This window comes from Triturus cristatus, chromosome 2_1, assembly GCF_964204655.1.
Source record: "Triturus cristatus chromosome 2_1, aTriCri1.1, whole genome shotgun sequence".
Classification (NCBI taxonomy): domain Eukaryota; kingdom Metazoa; phylum Chordata; class Amphibia; order Caudata; family Salamandridae; genus Triturus; species Triturus cristatus.
This window is the reverse complement of record NC_140581.1, coordinates 219225531-219249516: the sequence shown is the minus strand read 5'-3', so window position 1 is coordinate 219249516 and position 23986 is coordinate 219225531. Positions and strand designations below refer to the sequence as shown.

At 41.9% G+C, this 23986-nt stretch overlaps 1 protein-coding gene and 1 long non-coding RNA gene across 5 annotated transcripts in view; one reads left to right on the top strand and one right to left on the bottom strand.

Annotated features, from left to right (window-relative positions):
* The window catches only part of WDR7 (WD repeat domain 7), a 1596127-nt gene that overhangs the window by 1372366 nt on the left and 199775 nt on the right, over positions 1–23986 (bottom strand). The gene's annotated exons all lie outside the window — the stretch shown is intronic.
* LOC146863991 (uncharacterized) overlaps positions 8039–23986 on the top strand; it is a 211375-nt gene continuing 195427 nt past the window's right edge. Inside the window, exon 1 of the long non-coding RNA XR_014969867.1 lies at positions 8039–8075. This is a non-coding gene — a long non-coding RNA (uncharacterized LOC146863991). The remainder of the gene's footprint in view (positions 8076–23986) is intronic.

Sequence of the window (23986 nt, the reverse complement as noted above, 5' to 3'; positions counted from 1 at the left end):
CAGCATATTGGGAGCTAATTAAAATAAGGACGTTCTCCTCTGTCACTAGCCCTACTCTGTCTAGAGTTTTTTTAGATCTAAAAGATGAACCCTGCCTGGAAAGCTATTGGGACCTTATATCAAAGCCATCAGACCGCAAGCTTTACCACCAATTCAGAGTTGGGTCATTGCCACTCCGGAAGTTTACATGTAAGTGCCAACCTGGAATTGGTGATAAGTGCCGATTTTGCCCGGATCATACTGAAGATATTGACCACCTCCTATTTGTATATCCGGTCTATCACAAACCTTGTAGCTTGTGGCTAAAACCAGCATGTCGGTCCTTAGGAACTAGCTCTGCGATGGCCGCTAAGAGGCTGCTGAAATCTGGCTACAATGAGATCGCAGTAATAGGAGTAGCTAAGTTCCTGAGTTGGGCATGGGTGTTGCGGATGAAAAATGGGGGGCCCTAATAGCTAAGAAATTTTCCCTTGGGGTATCGAACGAACTACGTGGAATCATGTATTTCTATAGTTTTTATGATGTGCTTAAAGTCTTGTGCGTGGGATATATTTAATCTTGTATTAGGATCTGTTTTATTATGTAAAGATAGTTTTTTTTTTTTTAAATCCTTACTGAGAAACTTGTAAACCAGTCACAGGTCTTGGTATGGTATATATGTGGTTGTATCTAATTTTAATATATTGACTGTTCTGTCTTTTAAGATGAATAATCGCAAAAAAGACTTTTTTGAATTGGAAAAAAAAAAATCCCCATCTTGCGAGAGTGGATCTCATCATTACAGATTTGCTGCTCAAAATTGCATTCCTTGCCTTTCTTTTTCGTGGTTATGAATTGACGAATGAGGGTAGGGGTTTGCCCCCCCCATTTTTTTGAGAAATGTGCTCAATTGCAACCTCCATCGACTCTTAAAAAATTACAGTCTCTGCTTGGTTTTCTCAACTTTGGCAGGACTTAAATTCCTGACTACGCTCAGCATATCAAATCGCTGTATGCTCTGACACACCCATCCTTTTCTGCTTCCTCCTGGCTTCTGGAACACACTGCTGTGTGCGCTTTACAGTCGTATTTGCTTGCTACGAAATACTTGCAGACTAGGTTTAATATTACCAATTTGGTCACCCGGATTTTGCCTGGTGCAATCGGATTCACTTATGTGACATTTAATTAGGGTGTCACTGTTCTAATTGCTTATAAATCACATCTGTATACTCCTGCAGAATTGCGTTTTTCTTCTACTGAAATTGTTTTGACTGCTGTGCAAATGGCTATTCTGAAAGAATGAACTCTTGCACAAGGTAAACGCATTTTTGTCATTTCTCCTGTGCCCGCCTTAGAGGCAGTCACGAAAGGTAGTGTTCCTAATTCTAAAGCTCTACATCCTCGTTGGATTCAATGTGCAACACGTCTTTGGCGTCGCCTGATGTCAACTCTGTGTTTGATCCTACCTTGCAAACGCAAGAGTTTCTTCAGTATGAACTTGTTCACCCTCTACCTTCTTCTGTACTTCCCCTTGACCAGTACAAATATATTATTTACACTGATGGTTCGGCTCAACCGGCCATTGGTTCTAAACAGGCATACTCTGCAGCTTGCGCTATTGTCGTAGGTTCGATGAAAGATGGACTTTTTCACTCTACCTTAGTTCATACCCAGTCCATTGGGGACCGCACGGCCCAGCTGGCCAAAATGAGGGCTCTCCTTTTAGCTCTCGAATATGCTTATCCAGAATTGCCCACCCCTGTTGTGTGCGACTTTCTATTGTGTACAGTCCTTCAATGACAATTTGTTCTTTTGAAAACAAAGTGATTTTCAAGATTCTAAAGGTAGCATAATAAAGTATAAAATGCTTTAGGTTTGAGTGGCCACTCAAAGACCGCGTGCCACTTACACATGTTGTACATACATTGAGCCATCAACGTGCGGGAGCGAAAGCTGTTGGGAATTCAATGGCTGTTGAAGAAGCCCAATCTGCAGTAGTTTCAGTTAAAGTAGCTGCAGTTACACGTTCTACGATTAAAATTTATGATATTTTAGCAGCCATAGCTGCTACCCGGGATGGTACTCCCTTTCCTCAAGGGTTTCCATCTTGTTATTCTTATCAGTTCCCTTTGTGACCATTCTTAAGGTTGGTGTTCGTCCGATCCCAGACCGCAGACACACTTTAATACTTTAACTTTTAGAATTGTAAGAGGATTCACTATAAAAAGTTAGCGATGATAAAGCAGGTCTTGACATACAGTTATTGGTATTGAGCGTCTCTCTCTTTTTTTAGGATTTGGATGACTACTCCTGAGAAATTCACGGAGAGTGTTTGAATAAATCCGCAATCAAAGTAGGTTGTATAATTTCCTTCACTGGCGTGGTTTTACTTTTTGGTTCATACACAAATATACAGCAGTAGCATAAGTTCTCTTAGGTCCTGACGAAAGCCTGATTACCATTTAATCGTTAGGCTGAAACATGTAGACCCTCCCTAGCTGGACTTGAGCAGTTATTCTTTCAAAACTGCTCCTGCACTGGTTTTAATTTCGTCACTCGGACAGAACTAATAAAGCAATTTATCTGTTCCGGTAGATGATTTTACTATTTTCACTTTGTCACAATACATTTTTCTTTGCCCTGCTTCCCTCACCACCATTAATATACAAGAGAACCACATTATTAAAGAACTATGGCAGATACCACATCTTAAACCAATAGAGAGGTTTTTGTTGCCTACTCAGTCTGTAGCCCTGATTTGTTGGAGGGCTCAGCAAGGGCTATCGAATCCCAAATGATGTTGGTTGCTACTTAGGTGGCTGATGGGATTTATATTCACTAAGAGAGGTCTACACTTGCTTTAGCTTTAACTTTTTCTTCTGCTCTGACCCTAGGTTTCCTTTTTGTTGTTACAATATATTGAAAATTAAGGGACTAGAAACCTCGTGGTCAATAAATATTTTTCCCTTAGACCCTCTTGATATATCTGGTTAAATCTAGATACATCTAGTTATTTAGTGTTCAGAGCAGCTATGGCTGCGGGTAAAGCTCTTTAATCTCTCCAATGTGAGATAGATTTATTAACGCTCCCAAACATCGCACATTTTTCTACCATGGCAGAATACACAGGCTTGTCCTTTGACGATAATGTCCTACAGTCAATTTTAGCCGACAATCCTAGTATACTAGATACGATACAAGACATACCTCCGAGCTCCCAAGATGACTGGCAATCTTTGCTCGATTTAAAAAGGACACATTCACGAACATTTATCCACGGTGCAATAATGACAGAATATCTTTGAGGCAATTGCGCCCCCACAGGTTTGATAGTGATAAATGCCCCTCGACTTTTTTTGACCAATAAGACTTTTATGAAAGATTGGTCGCTGTACACGCGATTGGCTGATACTGATCATAAGTACAGCCAAAAGGATAACTGATGCCATATTAATAGAGATCCAAGTTTTAGAAGGACAGATTAAAACCACTATTACAAATGCTCTCTTTAAGAAAAATATGGATGAAACAAATAAATCTAATAAAGAATATAAAGATTCAATTCTTGTGAATAAGATAGAAAAATTCAAAAAGGATTTAGCACGATTTTCATTCGAGAAAGTATACCCATATACCAAAGAAGGGTATGTAGCCCCAGAGTTTAATAAGAAAGGCAGACGTACTGGTTCCAACTACTCTTCTTCTGGATCCGAAATATTCGAGTGATTCAGAATCTTCCACACCTGAGGTGCAACAGAATCAAGGGATAAGAACATACCCAAGGTACAATCAGAGACCTTACTAAGGTTAAAATTGCTCACATGATGCTTCGACACCGTAACTGTGTATTCTACTATGCTGTCTGAGACTGTATGACATTATGCCACGTATGCTTATGATATTGTATCATGTTTCGTTGTTTATTTGATTGGTTGTGTAAAATCAATAAAAAACAGATATAAAAAAAAAAAAAAAAAAGGTACAATCAGAGACAAGGCAGACAAGGTCCATATCAACAGCAGGGTCCTTGGTGGCCTCCGGCGCCATGGAACTATCCATTCCCCCAGTACCAACATCCTATGACACACTTTCCACCACAACCACAATTTTTTGATAATCAGATTTTTTTTAGGACAGGGTCGTGGAAGAAACAGGGGAAAGAGAAGAGGTCAACAACAAGTACATTGGGAACAAGACCCCCCTCCTCCGAACACGAGAAGCAGGAAAGGCCTACAACAGCCCAGCACCAGCACAAACATGACAACCTAGTGGTGAACCTTAGTTCACATACTCTTACCGCAGAAGAAAAATCGGTACTTGACCGAGGACTAGGGATTGTTCCTACCAATACTGGAGATCCTTTTCAAATTAGGTGTGAATTAGCGCGATTCTTCAGAAAGATCCGCTTACATTTCTTTTTTTTTAAATAAAGAAAGTAATATTGAAGCACCTACAGAGGTAACATCTACCAATACAGGCCTCAATCACCTTTAAATTTCAATACTCCATATCATCTGGTACCTGATCAGGTATTAACCTTTGAGAAAGCTGTTACACATGATATGGGCACTCTTTGTGCTACTCAGAAAAAACCTTACCAGAACTTACCTGCAAAAGAAAAAAATGCGTTACCGACTTTATCTAATGATGTCACGATAACAATAAAACCAGCAGATAAAGGAGGAGCGATTGTGATTCAAGATACGGAATCCTATCGCCAAGAATGTCTTCGCCAGCTTGGCGATTCACGTTCTTATCGCCTCCTTCAAGTTGATCCAACTCCAAGACTGACAAATGAAATCAAGAATCTAGTTGAAGAAGCCAAAATAGAAGGGTGGATTACATCAAATGAGTCTGATTTTTTGTTGACAAAATACCCTGTCATGCCTCATTTTTATACCCTCCCGAAAATTCATAAGACACAGCGACCTCCTCCTGGCCGCCCCATTATTTCGGGTATCGGCTCTTTACTGGAACCGCTGTCTACTTTTGTTGATTTCTTTTTGAAACCTATGGTCAAAACAATGCCAACATATCTACAAGACACTAAAGATGTCCTTAGACTCTTATCTGAGACACCTTTTAATACAAAGATGGACTACTTAGTGTCATTTGACATAGAATCATTATATACGTCCATCCCACAAGCAGAAACTCTTGATGCCATTCGTGATCTTCTGGAACAAACAACACGAGATATGGACACGATTACACCAATACCGTTCATTCTAGAATGTGCTAGACTGGCAATGACTGAGAATTTCTTTAGATTTGAAGATAATATTTATCTTCAAATCTCGGGCACTTCGATGGGCAGTATTTTTGCCCCTTCGCTAGCTAATCTGTATGTCCATCTATTTGAACAGAATCATGTTCTTACCCACAGCAATCCATTTTGCGATCAGATTTTGCTGTGGAAGCGATACATAGATGACATTCTGGTCATTTTTAGAGGTACAATACCCGACATTACAGCATTCCACCAGTGGCTTAACCAGCAGAATGCCTTTCTTAAATTCACGGTGGAATATAACAAGAAATGTTTGCCTTTTCTTGATATCTGTATATATCCTTTTGAAGGATATTTGGGTAGTGAACTATACAAAAAAACAATAGCTAGAAATTCACTACTAGCCTTTGAAAGTCATCATCCAAAGGTTCTCCGTATACGTAGAAATTGTTCTGAATTAGCAAATTTTCAAAAACATGCAAAAAATCTGTCAGCACAATTGAGAGAGCGTTGCTACCCCCAACACTTGGTAAAGAAAGCATGGAAGAGAGCCTCCAATAATAACCGGGAGGCCCTTCTAGAACTTCCGATCATGAAACCACCCTTGACCAGACTAACTTTTGTTCACACTTTCAGTACCCTTACTAATCAGGTACAAAAAAGTATACGCAAACATTGGCGTATTTTGAACATAGGATCAGAAACTTTGCCATCTCCACTTTTTTCTTAGAAGAGAGGCAACAATATACGTGACAGCTTGGTACATACTAGACCCAAGAATGTCACACCAACAAGAACAAACACATTGTGGAATTTACCTGCAGTGCAGGGTCATTTTCCCTGCGGATCTTGCTCAGCATGTGCACAGACACAACATACCAAACAGGTAGATATAGGGACAGAAAGACCATGGATCCTTAAAAAACATACAAACTGCAACTCAGAAAGGGTCATTTACATCATTACATGTCCATGCCTTCTCCGCTATGTGGGGATGACTACGCGCAAAATAAAGCTGCGGATTAATGAACATAAAAGCACCATTCGGTGCAAAAAACAGGCAACAAGATTAACTAATCATTTTCTTACACATAGACATAAGGCTGAAGACCTGAAATGGAAAGTATTAGAACAACCATACATCCCTATACACATAAGTGACATCACACGTTTTCTATTCAAGAGAGTACAGAAATGGATTTATAAACTTAAGAGTGACACACTGGGATTGAACGACGAAATACCGTGGACGGCACTCTAGGTTATTGCTAAATCACCGCTCAGTAAGCTGTAAGGAATTATGAGTGAGCTTGAATCACACAATATTTCATTTAGGTGTTGACACAAAATGCAAGGTACCTGGAAGATAAAGAGACCTCCTTATACACTTAGATACCTGTCAGACGGATATTTCTGAATCTTACGTTTTATGGCTGTACTAAGTATTTAGGAGCGACTAGATTTTCTCACTCATATAAGGTTAATAATACACACATTTGTAGTGGCCATGTGGTTTGGTTATAATCAGAAAGACATGCACTCTTTTGTAGTTACAACAATTGTTTCGAATTGTCAAATGAAGTGGTTCTAAGATCCTACACTAATAGTGAGCCTTTTCCAAATAGCCAGTAGAGGGCGTCACCTAACTAGCTCCGCAGCATCTCGTTTATACAACTTTCGGAGGTGTGATTGCGGATATCTTAGATGATTGTACAGACACTTAGTGACTGCCCCATAAGTCCTAGGCGAGTCTTTGGAAATATAGACAATGCTAGCGAGCAAGCCAGACACGGATTAAGGTCGTAAATAAAAATAATGTCTTATGGCCCCACAAAACGCTCCAGATTATTAGATCTCAGGGAGCGTGTTATTTAAGGAAGTAAACAGAAAATAAACAGTAATCAAGTTCTGATACTGTTGATCCTTGAAACATAATACGCAGGTGTAGGGATGCCTTGCTGTGAGTTCACTTTGACTTTTCTGTAAGGGATACTACAATTCCCATGATGCCTCGGTGCATACAAATGACACTAGAGGAATCTCGCGCAAGAGATTTTGTGTATTTAAACCTTCGCAATGCGCGCGCCGGCGCCTCCCCATCCTGCTCTGTACATGATCGGGGTAGCGACGGACAGGTTAGTCAACTTTGCACGACCAAATACTAATAGGCTTGTTGGATAGTGCTTATGAATCGTTGATTTCCTAATTTATACTGGGATAGATGCCAATCGTTCTTGGTCACAATCACTTGATGAGTGAGCGGTATTTGGTTGTTTGTACCACCGCGAAGTATATAGAAGGGAACTTCGGTAATTTTAAATGTCACCGTCTCACTCACTCTCTCAAAGAAACAGTTATGTCTTCAGATTTTGTACACATTATAGGTGACGACTTGTCTCAGATAGATTCACTATCGGATGTTGAGGCATGATTAGAGAATGCATACTAACAAGACATTTTGAATGATTACGATCTGCATTGCTCGTCCCACATGTGTTATTATTTCTTCTGTTTGCTGAAATCAGACAAATATTTGGGTTTCACCATTCATGAGTGGTTGACTATAGAGACGGATATGTAAAGCTGAGCGATCTGACTGAGGTTTTTACTTCATAGACACGCTCTCAATGAATATCTTTTAATCAAAAAATGGGCATTTTTGTATGGAAGGATTATCACACTACCAGTCACTTCTGTATAACGTCTGGCAAGTAAAATGTGCGTTTTTGTTTGGTTTTTAATTTAAAGACCTAAGGTCTGGTTTTTGAGATTGGTCTCATACCCGTTTGTCTCCACATAGAGCGGGCCTCATTTCTCTGAGCGGATGCCAGCTGAGGTGAGGAGAGCTCCCGTACATCGACGGGTAAGCGTTTTTTCTTTTTCTTCCTTTTTCTATGATAGAAATAGGCACACTTATAAAATGAAACACTGTGCCTGAAATTGAGCATTAGAAACTCTTTTAGAATTGTAAGAGGATTCACTATATAAAGTTAGCAATGATAAAGCAGGTCTTGACAAACAGTTATTGGTATTGAGCGTCTCTCTCTCTTTTTTTTTGATGTGGATGAATACTCCTGAGAAATTCACGGAGAATGTTTGAATAAATCCGCAATCAAAGTAGGTTGTATAATTTCCTTCACTGGTGTGGTTTTACTTTTTGGATCATACAAAAATATACAGCAGTAGCAGAAGTTCTCTTAGGTCCTGACGAAAGCCTGATTACTATTTAATCGTTAGGCTGAAACATGTAGACCCTCCCTAGCTGGACTTGAGCAGTTATTCTTTCAAAACTGCTCCTGCACTGGTTTTAATTTCGTCACTCGGACAGAACCAATAAAGCAATTTATCTGTCCCGGTTTACTATTTTCACTTTGTCACAATAAATATTTCTTTGCACTGCTTCCCTCACCACCATTAATATACAAGAGAACCACATTATTAAAGAACTATGGAAGATACCACATCTTAAACCAATAGAGAGGTTTTTGTTGCCTACTCAGTCTGTATCCCGGATTTGTTGGAGGGTTCAGCAAGGGCTATCGAACCCCAAATGATGTTGGTTGTTACTTAGGTGGCTGATGGGATTTATATTCACTAAGAGAGGTCTCCACTTGCTTTATCTCCTGCTCTGACCCTAGGTTTCCTTTTTGTTGTTATAATATATTGGAAATTAAGGGACTAGAAACCTCGTGGTCAATAAATATTTTTCCCTTAGACCCTCTTGATATATCTGGTTAAATCTAGATACATCTAGTTATTTAGTAACACTTTAATATTGGCCACCCATGAAAGTATTGCTTCTGCAAACGCAGGAGTGGCCGCCACGGTTTCTCTTTTACAGCAACGCTATTGGTGGAGCGGTCTATACCAGCAGATTCGCAGATATGTCCTTTGTTGCGATGTCTCTCAACAATTTAGGAGTTCTACTGTGTTGTGGCAACCTCAAACTCATCTCTTTATTTCCAATCAGCCCTTTGGCTGTATTTATCTTGATCACTGCGGTCCTCTTATATCAAATAAAGCTTTCAAATATATTTTGGTTGCAGTGGATTCTTGCACTAGTTTACTCTGGGTCTGGCCACAGCGCTCAACCGATGCTAGCACTGTTAGAAAAGATTTGCATGTCTTTGTCGGGACTTATGCCTGTGGCACTTTCCATTGAGACCAGGGTCTGGCTTTTGCCTCTAAGGCATACAGTGATTCGTAGACATAGATGGGAGTGCAGGTGTATTTCTCGTCTCCTTATAGGACCGAGGGCAATTCTGTTGTGGAGCGAACCATGCCTCAAAGCAATCTTTAACAACAAGGGTATTAGGTGGCTGGTTAACTCATCTTTATGGAGTTCAACGTGCTCTTAATAACTTCCTAAGAAGATCTCTGGGTGGGCGGACCCCTTACGAAATGTTATATGGCATCAAGATGTTTTCTCCAGACATTGATGGTCTTGATGCTGTGGCAGCTGCCGCAACCTTCGATGTAGATAACCACTGTGCTGTCTTCCAGGATCTACAAATGTCTTGTGACGCTCTGGCAAAAAAGCATTTGCCTTCGACTCAGCCATCTGATGCAGTGGCTGCGATTCCGGTTTCTGGCAGGCCTCCTGAAGTTGGAGATCTGGTTCCTGAAAAAGTGGCAATCAAGAAAGAATTTGGTCCCTCCCACCGTGCTCCTGTTCTAGTGCTTGGTCTTCAGGGTACCTGAACTGTGATTTTACCTCCTCTACCAGGATAGAAAGACAATCGCTTTGTTTTCATTGAACATGTCAAGTTACACCATTTGGCCAATACTCAATAATCATCATCATCAAAAAGCTTTATTTCGACAGTTTGTCATAAAAGCACAACAATACAACACATATCGCACAATAAATAACACATAGTACAATACAATTACAAGATAAAAGCTTATTAAATTCCATATACTGTCTGATATCTAAAAGTTTATAAGAAAAACACATTAGTGTAACAACTGTTTCCTTGCAGTTCTTATCCTCCAAGCCCAACCCAAAAATTTAGCTATACAACAGGCAAAAAAGGGACAGGCATCTGAGCGCAATATGCGTAGAGCTTCCAAATGTGATCTTGTGCCTAGACTCCTACATAAAGGCTTCAACCATCTCGACCTGGGCACAGAATAAGCATGGCACTCAAACAACAAATGAGCTATAGACTCCACCCTTGAGTCACAAAAGGGGCAATAAGGAATGGTTTCGAATGGAGGTTTCCAAGTAGACGTGAAGAATCCTAGAGGAAGAACACCCACCCTGAATTTAAAGTATAGTGCTCTGTCACCCGGGTTGGGGATTACTCAATAATATGCCTCGGGGGTCACCCAAGGCAGGATATTCCTTTACAGCCTGTGAGCTCCGTTGCTTCGTATTCTCCCCGGCTGCCGGAGGGGGATGTCGAGCCTTCAGTTGACCTCGTATCTCTTATACCTTCATCAAACTCTACAATGGAAACAGTTTATTCTGATCCACCCCTTGAGGCCCCTTTGGGAGTGCAAGCCTCCAGTCTACATCCAGAATCACAGCCTCCGTTATTCCAGCTGAGTTCTTCTGGTTACTATATTGATCAAGATAATTTTTCTTTAGACACTTCTTTATTGTCGTCTGTTTTAACCCCACCACCAGCACGGATATGTGTCGGCACTTATCTGGCTCCACCTTGGATATATGTCTGGATCGTGTTTTCTATGTTATTCTTGTTCATGTGGATTAGATTTGTGACAGTTTTTTTCCTTTTGATTAATGGCCATTACCTGCCAGAACGTTCTGCTGCAAAACTTGTCGATAAGATGTTGGCCCCACAATCCTCCTCGCATGAAATGAAACGAGACAAGTCCCTCATTAATATTTCAGCGGTCCCAGTCACTGATGGAATTGTATGGGATAAAGTACCAATTGATGTATTCAGTACGACGGAGACCCTGCAGATGCCATATGTATTCCGGGTTTCCATGGGTGATGTAATAGTGCCTGGGTTGCAATTGGAAGATTGGGACGTTGATGCTGTGAATTCTATGTTTTCTGATTAGCAATATTATACTGTCTTTAATACTGAGGATTTTTATTTAAATCCTGCTAACTATGCCAATTTGTTCCGTTATCAATATTATGGGCATAATTTTTTGCATAGGGCTAACGAACAGCGTCCCCAATATATACTCAATGGGAACATTGCCCAACTCCATCTCAGGGTAGTTCCAACACTCAAAAAATGAAGTACATTTATTTTACCGTTTAGAACCTTTCTGACCCGGCACCATAGTATTTTAAATTTGCTCCCACTGTTTAAAAAAAATATATGCTTACTCAGACCAAGTTAATATATGCATCCCTTTTTATTGACAACTTAGCCCTGAAGGGATATGATTATTGGAAAGACAATATATTTTTGAAATCGGTATGGAGCACTAAGTCATGGCAAGTCCAATGTACAGAATCTCTATTCCCTGCATGTCTGATAACTACGCAGACTATCTTTCTTAATGACATGGTCCAACAGACTACTTGACTAGGGTTGGCTAAGACAAAAAAAATGAATACTCCCCCTATTTCATCCTTGGCCCTCTTTGATAATTGGCACTTTTATAAAAATTATACTGAAGACCAACTAAATAGTACGATACAAAACGGTACTTTAATTCTTCCATGATAGCTCAAACTGGGTGGCCATTATGGACTTTAAACACAAATATTTTTCATTCTCGTTTCGTGAACACTACTTCTGGGGTAAATTTAAATAGACCTGATCCACATTATGCACAAACGCCGCATTCCAACACCGTTGCTACTTATTCCGTAGGTAAATTATGTCAATAATGGTTGGAACATTCCACAATGTCTGCAGTGAAACAACCTCTTTCGTTACTATCCGAAGACATGAACCTTTCTGACTTTCTTTTAGGTCCAAAATCCCCTCATTCAAACCTATTTGTATACGCTGCATATAATTAATGTTTGGAAATTGTCACAACTAGAAGCTGCAGTACGTTTACTTCAAATTGATCAAGATAATTTAGATAAAGTGCTTACTGTTGTTGACAAAAGTATTAATACATTATCATCTCTTATTTATACTTTATATCGCATTGTGTCATCTATAATTGATATTTTACAAACTGAAGTGTCTACTTTGTATCATGGTCAGAACCAACTTAGATCTGTTATGCAATTTGGCTGGACACAGTAAACTCTTAAAAATGGGCACTGCCCTTGGTATTACCTAAATTGTAGCGCATTATTCTTACCATTTAATTTGACACGTAAACAATCAATGGCTATGAAAGATGCTAGTTAAAGCATGTTACATATAGAAAAACTTGAACAACTTCCCTTCACTGTAGCGGAAACTCATGCTGCAGTATGGATAATATACGGAGTTATCTCGTGGCCCATCTCGAGGTTTCAGGTCACTGCCTGCATGAAACACTTCCCAGGAGGTAGATATGAACCCCTTCGGAGCAGCTACATTCATGAGTTATGGTTCCTGCCCTCTACATATTGTTGACAAAGCGCTGAGAGAGACGTTTTCCTTACATGGGGAGGGTGTGCCTCCACTGCCAGTCATTACCTTATAACAAGTAAAAATTCACAGGACCTGTAATGTTTCGACCCCAATCTGGCTTGTTATTTAAAAGGAACACTTGTTCCCACAGTTATTCCCACTCTCACACTGCTTTCAAGTGGCAGTTATCTCGTCCTTAATAATCAGGACGTTTGTGGTCTGCGGGTGGGATTCCTGTATGTGGTCTCTGTTTCCCAGTTAGTTACTTGTTGCAACAACGCATCCAGTTTACCCCTCCACATGAGAGTGTGCATAGTTCCATTGTGGCCTTCCATTCCAACTCTGAAAACAGATTTCAATATGCTTAAAGCGTTATTGTTTCAACAAGAAATGGCTCTTACTTCGGCTCGTGAGACCTTCAAATTGCAGGTGGCAAGAACGTCTAGTGAAATACAGTCATTGTTAAACACAAATCTCCCACTAGATTTCGGGTAATTGATACATCAAATATTTAATGCATCTGACACCGCGGGCCCTGCACACTTTTTTTTAACTTGTGGGCTCCGAAGTTGTGACATTTTATTCTGTCTATTTTTGGAGTAATCCCAGCTTTTAATATTTTTTCCAGCATGTTCACTGCGTTCCCGCTGATGCTTGTCGTAATTTGCAGCATCATCGTGCTGTTTCGTTCTATGCCGCAATGGCTGCTCCATTTGTGGTCCTACCAGGACAGGCATCACTGCAACTGTACCATGAGCGACTACTACAAATTTTTAGACTGGTTGCCTTAGATGTTCTGGAAGCCGAATACGGTCTAATCCTACGCTAAGCTTACTTCACCATTGTGCAACCTGTGTTTCACTGTATTCGGTGCCCCTTTCAATGGGCACTGGACGTCTGCCTGGCTACGCCATCTCACCCTACCCTGGGTTTCGAATTGTTGATGGGTCCCTTAGTGGCCCATAATCAGGACTGTTCCTTGGGTATGCTGCTTGTGCACAACCCATCATAGTGGCCAGTGGAAGGAGGGTAACCCTGCGCAACACTGCAGCGTCTACTGGATCTCAGTTTATCTAAATCAGCACAGGTTGCCCTTTCATGGTTTTGCTGACTACTGGATACGAGGAACACATTTGTTCCTTTGATCTGCTCAACAGGATGGCTGCCATTTCTAATTTGGCAAGTTCGGATTTCTTACTGGAATCATTGTCCTTTCACCTGGCATCCTGGATACTGGGTCCCGGCGATATGCTATGATTGGATTCATTTTTTACTGAAAATATTTTTTTCCAATTCAGCCGTCGTCCCTATAAGTGACACTGACTATTAACTACTTAGTTGCTTTGCTTTTGCTTACCACCTGAGTTCTGTTATCATTTAGGTGCTACCATCCTGACCAAGGGTAGGGTGTCATATGTTCTGTGCAGGCCCATTGTCATTTTCCCTATGTTAGCATGTTGCAGAGTGCCCTCTGCTTTGTGCACGTTACAAACATATTTTGCTTTGTGCCACACTGTACTTCAACACAGAACCTGCAGTTGTTTCTGTGTTCTGTTCTTTCCTGGGATTTAGTCTGAACACTGTAGACAAGGTCAAACAATGCTCCTTGTTATTCTGTTCTGGTCAGGCCCTAGCACCTAGACAAAACAAACAAATGCAGCTGTAGTTTGGGAACACGTACTTTGTCATATAGGTATTCAGGGATAGGTAACAACACACTTAGAGATGGATCTTTCCAGGGAAGAGATCGTGACAGCACCTGAGATGTAGAACTTTCATCTTTGTATGCTAAGGTATGGGGTCTGCTACAAACACCCAGAGAACCTCTGATATACATATAATAATTTTGCTTCTGTAGAAGTGGAGGGAGGTTAGGCTATCCGGTCTACCATGACAGCTGCTTTTATGATTTATGGACTACTTACTATTCTGACCGTATTTGTATTCGGCATTTTCTTACTTATTGTGGCACGCATACTGCATACTAGAGCACAATAGTTAAAATAAACATTTTAAACTTTTTTCGTGTCTCTGTTAGATCTTATTGTGGACTAGTGCAAGTGTGAGAACGAAAGGGTGTGTCCTGCAACAGTGATTCCTTAGAGTGTTGGGAGTGTTATATTCTGGGGTGTCTAATCACTTGTTTCTCTGTGAGTGAGTAGGAGGGCAAGTGAGACAATATAGCTAGTCAGTCCATGGGTACTCAGGTGGTGGGATGACTCAGTCCCTGCCTACTAAGGTTCTATGATCCCAAGCATAGCTCTGTACCTCTTCAGAATCCCTACAACAATTACTGATAACTTGTCCTTTTTCATCATGATTGCTCAGCAGGTATGGCCCTGCCAAGAGAAAAAGTATGCAAAAAGAACAATTGATGGACAGAATGCAGAACAATGTCATACATTCATCCCAGTATAGAGACCTGGGCCTAAATCCATCATTTCTTTGCTCCCCATGCCATTCCAGTTTGAACCCAGCCATATGCAAATCAGTCTTGACCCTGTGCACAATGGAAACAGTCCAGCCCGAACTGCCAGGCCAGGTACTCCCTGGACAGGAAACAAGCATCCTAGGACCGGTTTCGGGGTTTCACTCCTCATCAGCCAGGATTGCTTGACTCCAGTGGCATGAGGAGAAAGGGACCCACGTCTGGGCATACCCGTCCCACTCTGGGTGACAAATCGATTTTTAGCTCCCCATGCCATTCCAGTTTGAACTCAGCCATATGCAGATTAGTCTAAACCCTGTGCCCAATGTGAACAGTCCAGTTAATGACACCCACTGATATCCAGGCTAGAACTGTATATCAGGACGGGGCCAATATTGATATCCCTATGCTACAAGCGGTACTAGGAACATCTAAACCAAATTTAGAGACTGATTCGAATGGTATGGCCAACAGAGTACATTTCTGGATTAAGGCGGCCGTAGATACAGTAGTTTTAAAGAAAACCTCCTTGTCCAAAAGGAAGCGACCTTCCCAACCATGGTTCTCTGAGAAACTCAGAACAAAAAAAGGCCTGCAGGAGGTCTGAAAGAAGGTGGAGAGTGAGCTATGATGATGGGAGGAAAAGAGAGTACGCACAGACCTTGCTAGTGTATAAGCAAACAATTAATGAGGAAAAGAGCAAATATTTCACTCACAAGATCCTAGAAGCTAAGAACACTAGTAGAGAATTGTTTGATACGGTGAAAAGACTCGCTAATGTTCCAAGGAACTCTCAAAAGATGAATAACACTGAGTTTTGTAATACTCTGGGAGAATTTTTTACTGATAAAGTAGACAGTATATAAATCACTCAATGAAAGTTCTAGGCTATCCTCTGAATCTAGCAAGTTAGGAATACGCACAACAGGATCCAGACCTGGGTTTCTTTTTCTTCCGCCTTCGGAGGAACAGATTAGACAAATAGTAATGACGACCAAGTCTGGAACCCCATCTGATCCTTGTCCCCCCAAAATCTTTCATATGTTCACAGAAATGATTAGTAAACAACTTACAACAGTATTTTCAGAAATAATACGGTCAGGGCTGTTCCCAGAAGCATGGAAAATAGCTTCAGTTCAGGTTTTATTGAAAAACAATAATCTTGATCCTACCGAACCAGGTAGCTATCGGCCGATCTCAAGGATCCCTTCTATTCTAAGGTGTTGGAGAAACTAATTAGCAAGCAAATTACAACTTTCATCATGGATAAAGATCTTTTAGATCATTCACAATATGGATTCAGAGACGGTCATGGAACAGAGACAACCCTGGTAATGGCAGTAGAAGAACTTAGAAGAACACTGGATGAGGGAAAGAAGGCCGCCTTGATTTTGTTAGATCTGTTGGCGGCCTTCGACACAGTCAATCATGGAATCCTAATTGAAAGATTAGAAGAGTTGGAACTCCAAGATACTGCCATCACGCAACTATCATCATATTTAACGAACAGATCGTTTGTCGTAGAAATGGATGGATTTGTTTCTAAATCCTTCAAATTGCCATGTGGAGTGCCGCGGGGTTCTTCCCTCAGCCCCACTCTTTTTAATATCTACGTGGCCCCTTTGGCGGCCATAATTAGGAAATCCGGATTTTCGGTGGTCTCCTACGCCGATGATACGCAGGTAGTGGTCTCGATGTCTAATAACATAGACGAGACAGCAGACCGTTTTAACACTTGCATGGTACAGATCACATTTGGATGCAGAGAAATTGCCTCAAACTTAATGGGGGAAAAACAGAGGTGTTGTTATTAGGATCTAAGACCTCCTTTTGGTCCCCAAAATGGTGGCCGGCCGACCTAGGTGAATGTCCGGTTCCGGTCTTGAAGGTGAGGAACTTCGGTGTAATAGTTGATGAAAGATTAACGTTCGAATGTCAAATCAAAAAACTGGCCTCCACCTTTTGGGGCATTTTGAAAATGATTAGGAAGATCCGTCCTTTTATTCCATTGGACGCCCTGAAAACAGTGGTTATGGCCCTAGCTTTATCACGATTGGATTATGGTAATGCCCTATATGTGGGACTTCAAACACAGCTTTTATTTAGACTCCAACGGATGCAAAACGCAGCGGCTAGAATGATTTTGGACATTCCCAAATTTGAGTCTGTTTCCCTTCGATTGAAAGATCTACATTGGCTTCCAGTGGCTAAAAGAATTATTTTCAAGTCGCAATGTCTAGCATTTAAGGCAATACAGGGGAAGGCAACATTGTATCTAAGAACACACCTTAAGAAATATATTCCAGCTAGGAATTTAAGGTCAGCACAAGCATATCTTCTGTCAATACCCAGATATAAGCAAGCTCGCTGGGGGGGCAGGAGCTTCTTTTTGGGAACAGCAAAAATCTGGAATACTTTACCCGTGTCAATAAAAAACAGCAAATCACTAATGTCATTCGGAGGGCTGCTGAAAACATGGCTATTTAAGAATTAAAAATTGGAGCTCAGTTAATTTTAGTTAAATCGTAAAGGATCATACTCGTTGGTCATAGCGCCAAGACGCCCTTGGGCATTCGTGCGCTTTATAAGTCTCAAATCAAATCAAATCAACCCGAACTGCCATGCCAGGTCCTCCCTGGACTGGAAACAAGCCTCCTAGGCCTGGTTTTGTCTATGTGCGCCCTAAGTGGCTAAGGGTATGCCCAGGTATGGGTCCCTTGCTTGCTCCGCCACTGGATTCAAGCTAGATTGGCTGATGAGGGGTGACACCCTGAAACGGCTACCAGTAAGCTTGTGTCAAGTCCAGGGAGGATCATGCTTGGCAGTTCCGGCTGGACTGTTCCCATGAGGCACAGGGTCAAGACTGATTTGCATATGGCTGGGTCCAAACTGGGGTGGAGTGGTGAGCAAAAGAACAATGGATTAAACCCAGATCTTTGTGACTGGGGGTGAATGTTTGCATTTTTCAGCATTCCGTCCATAATTTGTTCCTTTTACAGAGCAAAAGTATGGCTTTGAATTTTCTACTTGGTCTTTGTTCTGAGACGATTTAAATATTTAGCAATTTACACAGCGCATCTGGACTGATAGGTGTATTATAGAAACATTAGCAGTAGCCAGAGGTGGACTACATCATATGAGGCCTGGCGGTTTCAAGCACAGTTGTGAAGTAGCGGAGAGAAATAAGCTAATATAAAAACTCTATAATAACCATAAGCCCATAAAGACTGTCACTAGTTTGGGAACCATCTGGCAACCATCTGAAGAGTTAGGTCTTGACATGTTTGCTGAAAGTGGAATGAGAAGTTGAGCTTCTTAGTTCAAACAGTAGAGCATAAGAGGCTGCAGCAGAGCTCCAGAAAATGATTACATCAGTGCAGTAGAGGTTCATAACATGGATACTCCAAGAAGAATGGTATCCTGGCTTCTGAGACCATTTCATTTCTCTGTCACTAATGCTTTAGGTCCAAATGTGCATAATATTACTCATCATATAAATACCAGTATATACAGACATCCATAAAAGCAAACATGCATTATGCTTGTAAATATAAAGTTCCAAAGTGTAAACATAAATAACATAATGACTGTCTATTTTTTAACAGCTCTAAGTAGAACAACATTATTATTATTGAAGCTTGTAGAGCGCGCGGCTACCTCCAACGGAAGTGTCCCGGCGCGAGCAGTGCGTCCAACCTGTGAAGAGTAAGCCGGGAATGAGCTCTAGGGCAGGCCGAAAAGCCATGTTTTTAAAGTTTTCCTAAACATAGTTTCCGAATTGGTCTTCCTCAGATGCTCAGGCATAGAATTCCATAATGTGGCGGTTATCACAGAAAAATTCATTCTTTACAATGTTTGGAAAATGACACATGCTTAAAATTAAGAGTTTGAAAATAACAATCTATTACATACAAAGGTGGTGGAAAAAGACAGAACACAAACAATTTTACCACAAAGTGGCAAAATAACTAGTAACAGGTCCTGTCAATCACAGATTCACAGATAATCTCCTCTGGTACTATGAAAAGTGTGGCAAACATCCCACATTTTGTACAAACCGCATTCAGTAATGATCAGTTATTGCATTTCTGCACTACAAGACTCTAATCTCAGATAGGAAGAAGACACCCAGTCTTCAGAACTATTTGTTTTCAACCATTAGGCTAGTAATAACACAACATATCTGAGCTTTGCCACTAGCGAGACAAGAGCAGCCATCATTAAAGAGGACTACTAATTTAGATAAAATGGACATAAAAAGAAGTTGTTAGGTAAATACTTTTAACTAATTCATTAGACTAAGAATTACGTTTGCCTACACGCGACAGAAATAGGCACCAGATTGGTGTTTGGATGGTTACGTTTCCAACAGTCTCCTTTTTTTCACAAGACCCAGCTGGACTCATTTATTTGGGGAGCAGAATATGGTCAACAAAACTTGATGTCAGGTTTTAATTGCTGCCATATCTTGCTTGTTTTCCAAACTAACATCGGGATTCATATCAAATATTTATCTAAATAGCATAGTTCAGATCTTCTTCTCCCAATATTGCCTGTGTTATTCTAACAGACGATGATCACCATTTGTTGCGATTCAGTACATCATGGCGTCTAACTGAAGAATTTATGAAAAATTAGGTAACTGCCTAGCATGATTTAATTTGAGATTGTTCTCTTGAGTTTGTCATATTCAGTAGAACTTTAGTAGCTCACTGCTTAAGTAAATTGGAGATTGGACTCTCATCCACTGGTAGATGGTACTTTGATCTTTAGCTCATTCTTGATTATACATACACATTGTCACCCACTACTTGGATGACAGAGTACGTCAAGGCAGATCAATTTAGACCAGTACGTGTTTTCCTCTAACTTGAACATAAGGATTCTTCAACAGTGTTGCTGTGGATGATAGATATAGAGTTTTCTTATATTCTTCAATTAGATGGTGAAATACGGATTAAGTGAAGAGCACAGGCTCAGTACTAAATTCTTAACACCTTGTTTTATTAAATGAGCACTCACCTACGGGAGTCTGCTTCGTTTTTCAGTAACCACTGCTGAGCTTGGGATAACATAAATATGTGACTATAGTTTTTCCAATCAATTTTGAGCATGGGAACTTTATCCTGTCTATGTTGATTGTGTTTTTTTCAGGTACCTGATGAAGTTCTTCTTTGGATTTTCTAGACTTATATATGTGTGGATTTTACAAAGAGGGGATAGATTTTGAAAGACGTAAAATAAGTTAGGTAGAGAATTCATGTTTATAGAATGTATCTCAGCTTTTGTGATCTCTTGGGCCACCAGTCTGCTCGGTAGAAATGGCTATTGTCAAGAACTGACTCGTAAGCTAGACAGCAGATTTTAAATTTGAGTCTGGCCATGATGGGAAGCCAGTAAAGGACACAATATCTGAGGATCTGCTTCACATTGGTACCCCCACTTTTTGATGGTGTTTCACTGTTTTTCGACCTTAGTCTGGCTGTGGCCCTGCTAATCAGGACCCCAGCCTAACTGCTTCCTCTCTAAAATGGTTTCCATGTACATTAGGTACATTTCTAATTGGATTCTGGACTGCCTTATAAGCCCCTAGTATATGGTATACTATGTACCTAGGGCATAGGTACCTCAGAGGCCTACCAGGGGCTGAAGCATATATTATGCCACCCCTGGGAAGCACTCCAAAATGACACCACAGGTCTGCTACTGCAGCCTGGGTAAGGTGGTGCCTGCACCACTTACTGTGGTATAGGCTAACTATATCACTACAATTGCACACACATATAAAACCTATAAGTCACTCCTATGGCAGGACTTGACAATCCTGAAGGCAAAGTGCTTGGTTTTTATGTGAGAGGGTGCCCCTGCAAGAGTAGAGCTTCTCTGCAGCATTTGAAGTACCTCCTCTGATGCGGTTTGTGGTGCAGCCTGACCATATACTCTTAAGTGCATTATAACCTCGCAGTAAATGCTAACTTTGGACTGGCTGCACGGAAACATGTCGTGTTTGGTGTCAAATGCTTTGGAATACTAACCCCCCCAGTTCTGGCGGCGGGAGTAGTATTCCACCCTTCTAGAGGGAGAGACATGTTCACACTGGTCTAACCCGGTAAAGACTTTCTAAAGCCCTGGTATCACAAAATGGATGCCACTGACACAGACACGGGTCTGGCCTCCTGCTGCCGACCGAAACTCCGGCAGGGGAGGCCTGGACAATAGGTTTCCTGTCCCAGGGAGGTATAACCACCTCCCCAGACAGGCAGATGTGTCTTGGGGCTGGGCGGGAGCACTCTCTGGTGCTTTGAAGTCCTGCACTGGGGGCACACTTGGTGTCCCTGTGCATAGTCCAGGTCAAACCGGTTGCTGGAGCTACCTGTCCTTGCTCTGGCGCGAAACTGGACAAAGGAAATGGGTGTAACCACCCCTCTTTCCAAACCCTCCCATAGGTGGGTCCCTAGAGTATGTCCAACCCCCAAACTTTGTATAAGTATGGGAACCCAGTCCTTGCGACTTTAGATTACCCTGGACCATACTCTGCAACATATATCCTGGACGTTCGATGATCTGATTCAACTAGAAGACTGAAGAAATCTCCCTTGGGGTCAGGGAGTGACCCCCCCCCCTGCTTGGCAGGCACCAAAGAAGCAACTGTCTGGTCTGCAATTCTGAAGCTCCCGCCGGACGCCGAAGTCTCTGCATCCCCAGAGATGGATTTCCAGACTTCCCCCGAGGCTACCCTGAGTCCACAGCAAAGCTGAGGCCCCTGTCTATCGTGGGTGACGTGGAACTGTGACCCCTGGACACCGTGATCTTTTGCGGATCCATCATCTTCATGGTCCTCCTCGAAATTGTGCTTTGGGCTCCGAGTAGCCCCAGCCTTGAGCACCTCCTGCACCGAAGATCTCTGGCCTCCACTCCACGAGTGACCCGTGGGCCAGTTTCAAGTGCGACCGCTCGAGGCTCCTTCGCAATCGCTAGCCCGTTGGCTAGTGGGTCCCCACGAAGGCAACTCCTCTTCTGATTGGGCTTTCTTGGTTGCTCCAGACATGCCCTGACTTACCCTCGCTGGGTGAGTCCCCCAGACCTTGCTGGTCTGCACCGATGTCCTTTTTCTATTTCCAAGTGACCTGCTGTTGCCAAGGCTTGTTGGGTCCAATCTGGTCGCCGACACCGCAGCACTCGACAGACTTCGTGGGACAGCTCGAATCCAGCTCCTGGTCGTCGTCGACGCCTCCTGGACCTCGTGGCTGAAGAATCAAGACACCCGTCAACTCACCTGAAGCACTCGACATCTGTGGGCATTGGACTATCGTGCCCTTGGTCACTGGTAAGTGACCCAGACTGTCCCCTCTGCTTTCAGGTTCCTTCCATCCTCGATCCAGGCTTGGATCTCTCCGGACACTTCTCCTTTTCACGACAGCAGCACTTCCTGAGCAGCTTCCATTGAAAACAGCGACGCAACTCGACACCATTTGACACCTATGCACCCGGCTTCCCTGGGTGAGGTAACTCGAGTACTCCGGTGCTCCCGTGGGTGTTGGCCCTAGACACCTCTAAGTCCAAAAGGGTTCGCTCGTAGTCATCCTCCAAGTATCCTTAAACTCTTAATTTCTAACCGCAACTTTCCCCATAGAAGTTAATGGCGATTCGCGGCTGTGTTCTCACACTGCGCGCGTCCCCGTGGGTCCCCTGTGTCACTACCTTGGGTGGTTCCTTGTGGTCCAAGCACTTCTACAGGCTCTAGGCCTTGTGTCTAGTTCAGTCGTGGTTCTTATACCACTTTATTGGTATATGGTTTGGTACGCCCCTAGGGCCCAAACGTGTATTTGTGCTTTTACTGTTGAATACTGACTTCTAACTTAAGTACTTCGAACTCCAGCCTCATAAAGAGACTAGAGGGGTGTGTTTTATCTTAAATACATGTATTTTAAATATATACCTGGTGTGGTTGTCTTTTCATTTGGTCATTCAAGAGATTATAGACTGGTAAAACAAGCTGCTTTACATTCCTTCAAGACTTAGCCTGAAGGCTGCTCTCCATAGCTACCACTAGGATAGCTTTCAATAAAGGTTGGCTTTAACCTATCACCATAAGGGGTTGTTTGGACTGATACAAGGTGCCCACTATAACTACTGGACAGCATATATCAGGCCAACTTCTCACAATAATGAAACACAATGTTTGAGTAACTAATGTTCAGAAGAGAGAGACAACCTACATTTAGGAGTCTCCATGAAAATGTTGTAAGGAAGATGTACAATAGAACGGAGTTAACACTAATATGAACTAATTCCATACTGGCCATATTTCTTAACAAGGAATGAGGTAAGCCTGTCAGCACTTTATAGCAAATGTCACTTTTTGTGCAAGATAATCATAGTGGTTGATTTTATCAATGGATTACAGTCAAAAACACACAGGAGTCGATCCAAGAGTATACTGGGATGTTGGAATGCTTCAAATGATGGAGTAGGATCTGATCTTGAAGAATTTGCAGGTTAGGAGTGAGGTGAGAGAAGTTGTGAAGTGAGATATAGCTGGGAGTCACCACCACTGTTCCCAATAAGGTGCGCGCGCGCGTACCATGGTCACCCGAACCGCGCAGTATCCTGGATTTAGCGCGCACACTTTGACATCCCTGCGAGACCGTTCGCGCCGCCGCTATTAAAACGCAAGCGGCGCGAAATCAGTTCATTTCCTGGTTGCGGCCCGTGAGGCAGAGGAAGAGACAATGGTGCTTTGTAAGGGGTGACAAAGCACACAGTGCTACCGGGATAAGTGCCACGGAGCTTCATTTAAAAAAAAAAAATCAAATATTTTTTGCTTTTTCATTTTTT